Below are 8,860 nucleotides of genomic sequence, written 5' to 3' on the forward strand. Positions count from 1 at the left end.
CGATGTGTATTCTATATCTGACATCCTGGTACCCCCAAACACAATGTTCCCTTTCTATCATCTGGCCTGGCCTCGCTCTCCTTCACCGGTGACCTCTTCTCTCTCACCAATCCCGTCCCACCTCCAGTTATGTTGTCCCGGCTTTTTCTTTCCAACAATGCACTTCTTCAATCATTCATTGCCCTTCTACTGCAAGTATAAGTACAGTAAAAAAACATTGGACCCAAAAGTCCATACTCCCCTGTGCGGCTGGTTTCCTGTATGTCCCCATGCAGGGGACATCACTGCAACTCAAGTGTTTCTCTCATGTGAGTGTGTGCTGTTTCGTTTTGATTACCGCGGGCCTCCCTGTTGGAGCGTCCAGGCAATGTTCTGTGCCCTCTGCTCGATGAATGAGTGTGTACAGCATGTGTGTATGTGGGCGCCAGGGAGAGAGTGGCAATATACTTCTGGTCTCTACACATCAGTGCTTCACTAAATGATGGTGTTTTGCTTCGACGGTTACCCGGGTAATTGCTTTGACTCAGAGTTTAGCTCACGGAAAGAACAGCAATTAACGGCACAACTCTGGAGATTCAAACTTAAACGCCTGCACTGCCCGTGTCAGCACTGCCTTTTGGTCAAAAATTATTAGGATTTGTCAATATACTGTAGGTATATCGCAATCAAAATAATGTGCACGCAAGCGCAGGTCATGACAATGAAGCGACAAGGTTTTGTACCAGACCTTCAAGTCCCTCTTTGTCCATTCAAGGAGAAACGTCATTGGTTCGGAAATAATAAGGGTTAAACGTTATCGCACAACAAGTCAAAACACAGAATTACATCACACAGAGGTGTTGGATAATGTGTTTGTGTGTGTGTGTTTGTGTGTGTCCATGCATGCGTGTGTGTGGTCGTGCATGCATGGGTGTATGCGTATGTGTGTGTGTGTGTGTGTCCGTGCATGTGTGTGTGTGTGTGTGTGTGTGTGTGTGTGTGTGTGTGTGTGTGTGTGTGTGTGTGTGTGTGCGTGCGTGCGTGCGTGTGTGTGTGTGTGTGTGTGTGTGTGTGTGTGTGTGTGTGTGTGTGTGTGTGTGTGTGTATGTCTGGTGTGTGTAGGTGTGTCTGTGGAGAGTAAAGGCTGTGACGTGTTGAGTCAAGTGACTGCAAGGCACATCTGGCCATCTCTGCCAACTCCCTCATCCCTCATTGGAGACAAGGCTCTCTAGACTCGGGGAACACAATTAGTCCATTGAATCCATAAATGTCTTGGCCCATCCCATCTCACACAATCTGCTGGTTAATGAGAGCTGCCAAAACACGTGCTCACTCAAAGCCAATCTCTCTTGCTGGGAGTTGTGTACACACAGATAAGGAAGCATGATTACATGTGCAACTATGCAGGCAAGCACACATGGGCACAAACACACACACACACACACACACACACACAGACCCACACACTCAAAGAGTGCGTTTGTGCAAATGCACATACATGAATTTAAACATGTAAGAACACAGACACACACACAAACATACATAGACCTACCCACACAACCACAAACACAAATGACTATCCACACACACACATGTCACACTCACTCACACATAATCACACACACACACACACACACACACACACACACACACACACCCTGACTGCCATCTAAGGAATACATTACCCAAAATGATTTGATGTTTTGTCCCCACTGTGATTATTATTGTTTTGGCGCCATTTTCACAAGAGAAAATGTGGCTTTTAAATATATGCGTTTCAATGTTTGATCGGCTTGGTCTACTTTTCTGAAATATTCAAGCTTTGGTTGAGTAGCTTTGGGAAACTTGTTTGAGGGTCTGTAGTAAGTTGCTACATGACTGTTAAAAGTGTACTCCATTCTCCTTCATGGACCATGTCCACTTTTCGCCTGTTCCATCAATCTATAAATAAGGTCTTATTCCTTACCAGGCCTAGTTTAGTAATCACCTTTTATGTCAGCTTCTAATATTTTCCCGTTCAAACATATTCTTTACACTCGTTTCTCAGTTTAATTGGCCACCAGTGGGTCATATTTCGAAAACTACTTTTCAGAACTAGCTTTGAACCAGCTCCAACTAGCTTGTTACTGATGTTTGATGACTTTTTTAGGTCCATATCCTTCCCCACAGTCTGATGATTAATACGTGGCCCCCCACCGTGATGGCTGATTGTACATGCCCCCCCCACCCCCCCCATTCGCTGATGTCCGAGGTGCCGGCCCTGCCCCTGTTATTTAACCCCGGTTAGCCACCCACATCTCTGCTGAATGTGTCCCAGGCCGCACATACTATTACTCTATAACAAGAAGAACATCACTTTTATGGTCGTCTGGTTTAATATAGCTTTAGGCGACAGCGTTAGCCTTGTTCAGTGCAGTTCACCGCAAGCCACAGACCTGCCACAAACGGGCAGGATTTACTGCAGATCCTTCTAGTTGGGACGTTGTTTAGGGGGAGCGCTGTGCACCGGGACACGTCGGGAGGTAACAACCCTATAAAGTCACTGAAAGGGGTTCTTATTTCACTTTGGAGACATTTGCATAATTCTCATCACTTTACTGAGCTCAAACTTTGTACAACTAAGTGAAGTAGGGTCAGGAGAAAGTTTGAGCTAAGCAGTTGAAAGATGAATCCTGTGGAGATATCTTTACAGTGAAAAAAGCCAGTTTGACAAGATAATAAATCCCCCTTTTTTTGTACTCTGCGAGGCAAATTATAAAGTACAACCCTGTTAGTCTCGGGAGATAATATAGGCTTTGTTGTCCAGGTGTTGTATTGATCCTCCGCATCATATCGTATGCACCCGTTCCCTGGTGACTCGCTTTGGATGCTTCTTTCATGCTGTCATTCTATAGTCAGGCCGCGTCGACTGTTGTTTTTCTCTCGGCGCACATGGAACCCGTAGGGAGTCTATGGCGTTATTCATCGATGGGAAAACTCATCCAACATGACTGAGGGAGCTGCATTGACATTCTTTCAACACGTTCTCTATTATCAAGGCAGCAGTAGTCAGCAATGCTTAGATACCGCGCACACATGCACACACATGTACACACATGCACATACAGATGCACACACACACATGCACACATAAATCCAGACACAAACACACACATGCACAACCGCGCACACACATGCACACACACACACACAAATATACACACACATGCACGCATACACAAACATGCACACATAAACACACACACACACATGCGCACACACACACAAATATACACACACACACACAAATACACACAAAGCTGTGTGACACACACTTATATTCCGGCTGCTTTGTGTTTTTGCCACTGTGTATGTGTGAGCGTCATGTCGCTGTACGCACAGACGTTGTCGTTGCCAACTCTCTTATTATTCAGGGACATAACGTTGAGTGACAGAGGGTCTCCTTGGTGATATCTGTCTGTGACTGCGTCACTCAACGATGATTAGTCCATCAAACCAACACTTCACCAAAAGTTCACGATTCGTGTTTCACATGAATCCCGCTTTAATTTCCCCGTGGTATACAATCAACCCCTCTGTGGGGACGTCTAACGGACAAAAACAACAAGGCTGCTGTGTTTGTGCTCCGGTAAAATAGATTTACATAGCTGACTTTATATGGCTGTGTGTATAAACTGACGCCCGTCCCCTTTCTGGGGAGCGGCATGCAGATTGATATCAGCCCACAATGCACCACACTCTGTTGTGGCTCTGAATGCAGGGACGGGTTCCAGTGCCGGCAATGAATATTCACCAGCATGCTGTGGTCCAGGAAGGCCGAGCTGGCTCTCTCGTTCTAGCCTGGAGGTTTGTTTTTGGCACCCGTCTCCACCCTGCGGCTGTTCTTGTTTTGAGAAAATAATGGCAGGCAGCGGGAAAATAACAAAAAAAACAATCAAATCCCAAAAAATTGCATGTTATGAATGGCAGAAGGAATTATTGTGCTTTTGCAACGTATGACAGAGTTTGAGAGTGGCGTGACACAACAATGTGCGTTGTTTTGTAACACCTCGGGTTATTGTGTATTACATATCTGCTGCTAGTCTGCAAATGGATCTCTCGTGAAGGATTAGGCAGCAGTCCCTAATCCTGTTGTCGGCTGTTGGCACACTGGAGAATCTACAAACCAAACTCCAATACAGTTGCTACAGTTTACCACACGTACCATAGAACTCGACCAGCCCCGTTGGGTTTTTCCGTTCGACCGAGTTTGACAAACGCTACATGTATTTTTATTTATTTGCCCGTTCACCGTGGATGTTTCCGCCTGCTCCTTGGCAATATACACAATATACAGGTGGGGGGAAAGGTGTGGGGGGACAGATTCATCTCACCTCTAATCTGGAGACACACTTACTGTGAAATGAGAACACACATAACAAAAGGCTTTCCGATAAAGGAGTCTCCCTTTTATTTGTTTTATTACATTCCACTTTGTGGCTGCGTAAGCACTTTCGCTGCTGCTCCACGTGTGGCCTTGTGCGCACGCATAGGAACATGCATAGATACACGCAGGGGACTCACTCGGCTTATGGCCTAATGTTAGACTGCTTAACCGAGGCCCTAATTGAGCCAGGATGGAAGAGCGTGAATGCATGGGAAAAATCTAAATATTGGCTTGACTTTATGGAAGTGCTTCTTATGAATAACCCATGATACTGGAAGTAGTACTTCCAAATCCACTAGAGAGAGAAGTAGCCTTGTGTCGTAAATGATAAAATTGGATCAAAGTCCAAACCAAAAAGTTAGGCTAGTTTGAAGGAGTCCTATGTGGCTAAACTTAATTATTCAGCTGTACTCTCTCCACTACCCCCAATCAAACACATTGCATTAATTGACTCTGACACATCTCATTCTGTGATAGCACCCAATCAGAATTTATTAGAACAAAAATGGACCATAAAGGTTGACAGTGGCCTGGTCTAGCGCTGCTGTGATTTAAAATCTAATTTCAAGGTTAGCATTTAAGAAAAGTTTCCAGGGCGCATACATGCTGTATATAATTGTCAATTTTGTAGTTCCAACTTAGTGAAACCTAATTGAAGTGGAATGGGAGGGAGGGAATAGAATGAAGTGTCCCCCTAGATTCCATGTTTGGATAAGGATCGGTTAGCAAAAGGTGACTCGTGTGTTCACAGGCAATACAGATGGCAGCTGATTAATTAAATTGAGTTTGAAAGCCACTCAGGGACAACGTAGGACGATAAAAAACTGTACGTGAAGTAAAATGTTTTAGAAAGTATTTATTTGCTTGTCGCCACAGGCAACATCAATAGGGCTTCATCAGATACATCAATAGGGCTTCATCAGATAGACCGATTATTATTACTTTTGTCCCCTTTAAGCACTCTGAGGAATACTCTCACCTTATCAACAAGGACACATGCTGCTCCCATCAACTCTCTATGAAAAACAAATGGAAATAGAATGCTTGCAATTTCATTAATTATTGTATAATCTATCCATTTACAATTGACTGTGGTTTATTTTTTGTCAGCCCGTTGCTTTGACAGGAAACAGGGTGTAAAGTACATGAAACATGATGCAAATGACAGGAACCAGGGTGCCACTCACAGGAAGTAAATAATCAATATATGCTTGGCTCTCCCTCCTGGCTGTAAAAGATGGTGGATATGTTTGATGGTGTTTATCTGCTTGATTAGTTTGTTTGGCCTCAAAAAGCAATCACTGTAAGTTTGCTTTGTCATTCACTTGTTTTATTGTTGTCTATGGATTGGTATTGTTTATACCATTCCATAGACAAAAACAAAAATAAATATGTCCAAGTTTGAATTAGTTTGCAACACATTATGTGGATTTAATGTATCTTCATTTAGTTGTACAATTAAGTGTCGTGCCAAAGTATAACGTTTTCTTGCAGATTGACCCTAATGTCCATAGGAGTCACGTGAAACACTGAAATGAGTGACATATTCTATGTACTTTTCCATCTGCATTACGTTGAATTGAAATGTGCATCGGAAATCTCCCAGCAGCCATCAGGGTCGGAAGACAGACAGATAGGCCCATCCAAAGGATATGGGAGGGAAAAGCAGAAGTTTTCCTCTGTGAACAATGACTTCAATATAGTAATCTATAACCGCTTCCCCGCAGGTCTCTTGGCACTGTGCTTGACCCTTTCCACACGCGACTCAAATAGTCAGGATAATCCTCAACAGTCAGGCTCCGCATGAAGACATATGGTGCGGAGATCGCTGCATAAATGCTGAGCAAATGGTGCACAGGATGCCATTCATCTGGGAAGTTTGTTTTGCAGTGAAAGAACCGTTCACTCCAGACCATAGAGTCATTCTCCCATCCGCTTTTCTCTGTCGTTGCCCCTCCTCTGAGATGAGGATGAATCTTAACGCGCTCCCCCAGCCAGCCTCACTTTAGCGTCTGTATTCTTTCTTTTTTTTTCCTCCGAAATACATTTTGATTCCCCAAACACGTTGAATATACCATGAGACTGCCGCTACAGTTTGACAATAGCATAATTGCGCAGATTTAATGTTCTTTAAGATTAATGAGCTATTAATGTATTCATGTGAAATAAATCATAACTCTCGGAGTTGGGAGACATATGATTTGAATTAATTATCAATTTGTCATGGCTGCCTGAAATATGAATCATCCCATGCACACACTGCACAGAAGGCAACCTGTTCAAAGCAGCATTGGATGCTTGGCTGCTGCTTTTTGGATGCAGAATTTAGAGACAATGAGTGAGGCAAATATATGAGGCTGCGCTCAATACTTATAGCAAGGACACATATAAAAACACATACACATATATACACACACGCACACACACACACACACACACACATACACACATATACCTATGTGCACGTAAATGCACTGTATTACAATTATTGGCTTCATGTTGTTGTCTTTCACAAAGGCATTTTACAAAGTCAAATTTATGTAGCTCTGGGACAGGCCCGCTATCTAATGAGGGGAACTAATTTGAATACTTGAGTGCTTCACTTGCTTAGCAATCTACTGGCGCTAGTTATTAAGAAGGGAACACATGGGAAAACAGTGCATCCCAAGGTAGTGCGCTGCGTAAACCAAGCTTTTGCTAATTGGGTTAGCCATGTTCATCGAATACAGATGAAGAACAAATGCAGAACACCGTTGACGGCTTTGAACCATCAACATGAGGCCCAACGCTGGTCCATGCACGTTGATTGTGGTTTTGGTTTGACCACGTCCAGTAATGGGCTAATCAAGGGGAATTCACTGGGAGGGTTTCTATTGAATTCCAATTCTACTGGGATACTGTTTCTACGTCAGACACGTTGATAAGAAATGGTTGAATTGGCTGAAGATCATTGTGCAAGGTGTAAGTTCAATTGATCTCCATGAAGAATCGGTACTCCAGAAAGACTGATTGCCAGATGAAAAAAAAGCAATAAGCTTTGCCCAGTGACTTTTAATTTGGTTTTCCTAGCAAGTTTCATCTAGCTTCTTGAAAGGTAACAATCCGTAATATCTTTTAAATGCACCCTACGCGTACCCCGGAAATCTGACACCACCTAACTATTGCACTCTATGCTGTTTTTTTCGGACTCTCCCATCACAACTGAAAATAATGTGCTGTCACATTTCACTAACACCCTTTATAAGCAACCTAACCTCTCTGTACTCCTTCACCACCTCATGCTGCCTCAGCCTAAACGTTGTGCAGATGCATGAACTCTGACCTTTGGCTGGTCTCTGCGTAGCAGCCGATTCAAGATCCCCGGTTCACTGGGGTTCCAGAACGCTCCGCAGTGCCTTGCCTAGTCAGCCCCTCTCTAAGCCTCGTCGTACGGTGCTTACGGTTTTTGTGCTGGTTTTGTTTGTTCATATTTGGCTCAACTGTATCCAAAAAAAACAGAACATCACAAAATATGTTGCAGCATTTTGTTTTGGTTGGAAAATGTGCTGGAAGAAAGAGGAGGAGGAATAACAGTGGGCTGTTTTCCCGTCCCTGCCATCAGTGCGACATTCTCTACTGCAGTGGAGATGAGTTACAGATGCTAAATAAATAAGCTATTCAATAGTGTTTGACATAAGTTGGCTGTATCTATTTGGCGAGCTAAAGACTGCTTAGATGCTAAGCGCAACACACACGAGGCTCGATCAATAGTCTTAGAACTCATTTATTTCCTTCACATCTAATGGCCTCCAACAACATTATACTTTTTTCTGTAAGTAGGGGAACAGAGGGATGAAGGAAGAGAAGAACAAGTGGAACAAGACGTTAATAAAAGATAAGGGGGGATGGGGGGGTAGAAGCTAGTAATAAAAGACTATTCCCGAAAACCAAAGTGTTTCCTCACTGTGACAAATCAAAGACACAACATTGTGCTGGATAATATCTTCTGGATTTCCGTTGAACCCCGAACACTTACACACGCATGCACGCACCAACCAAGACACTCAATCACTTAAGCACGTCGGCAAACATACACAAGCGAGTGCACACACACGCAAGCACACACACACATAGACACACACACACACACACACACACACACACACACACACACACACACACACCAAAAGCCACCTGCTACTGATGATCTTGCTAATTCTAATTCTTCTTCCTAATTCAATGGTTGTTGTTGATTTTGGACCAAAGCCAGCTCACAGCTCAGAGCAGGTATCCCATGACATTGTTGGATCACGCTTAACCGATGGGGGGATCTGTACAGTGACAATGTACAATGGACACTCCCTGCTGTGGCGGATTAATAGCTTTATATGATTGATCAAACTCTTCATGCCCTCCAGCTCAACCTCTTGAGCATCGGCTGTATAATACCTGAGGGTATCAGGAGTCTGAGGAGAA

This window comes from Pollachius pollachius (assembly GCF_949987615.1).
Source record: "Pollachius pollachius genome assembly, chromosome: 8".
Taxonomy (NCBI): Eukaryota; Metazoa; Chordata; class Actinopteri; order Gadiformes; family Gadidae; genus Pollachius; species Pollachius pollachius.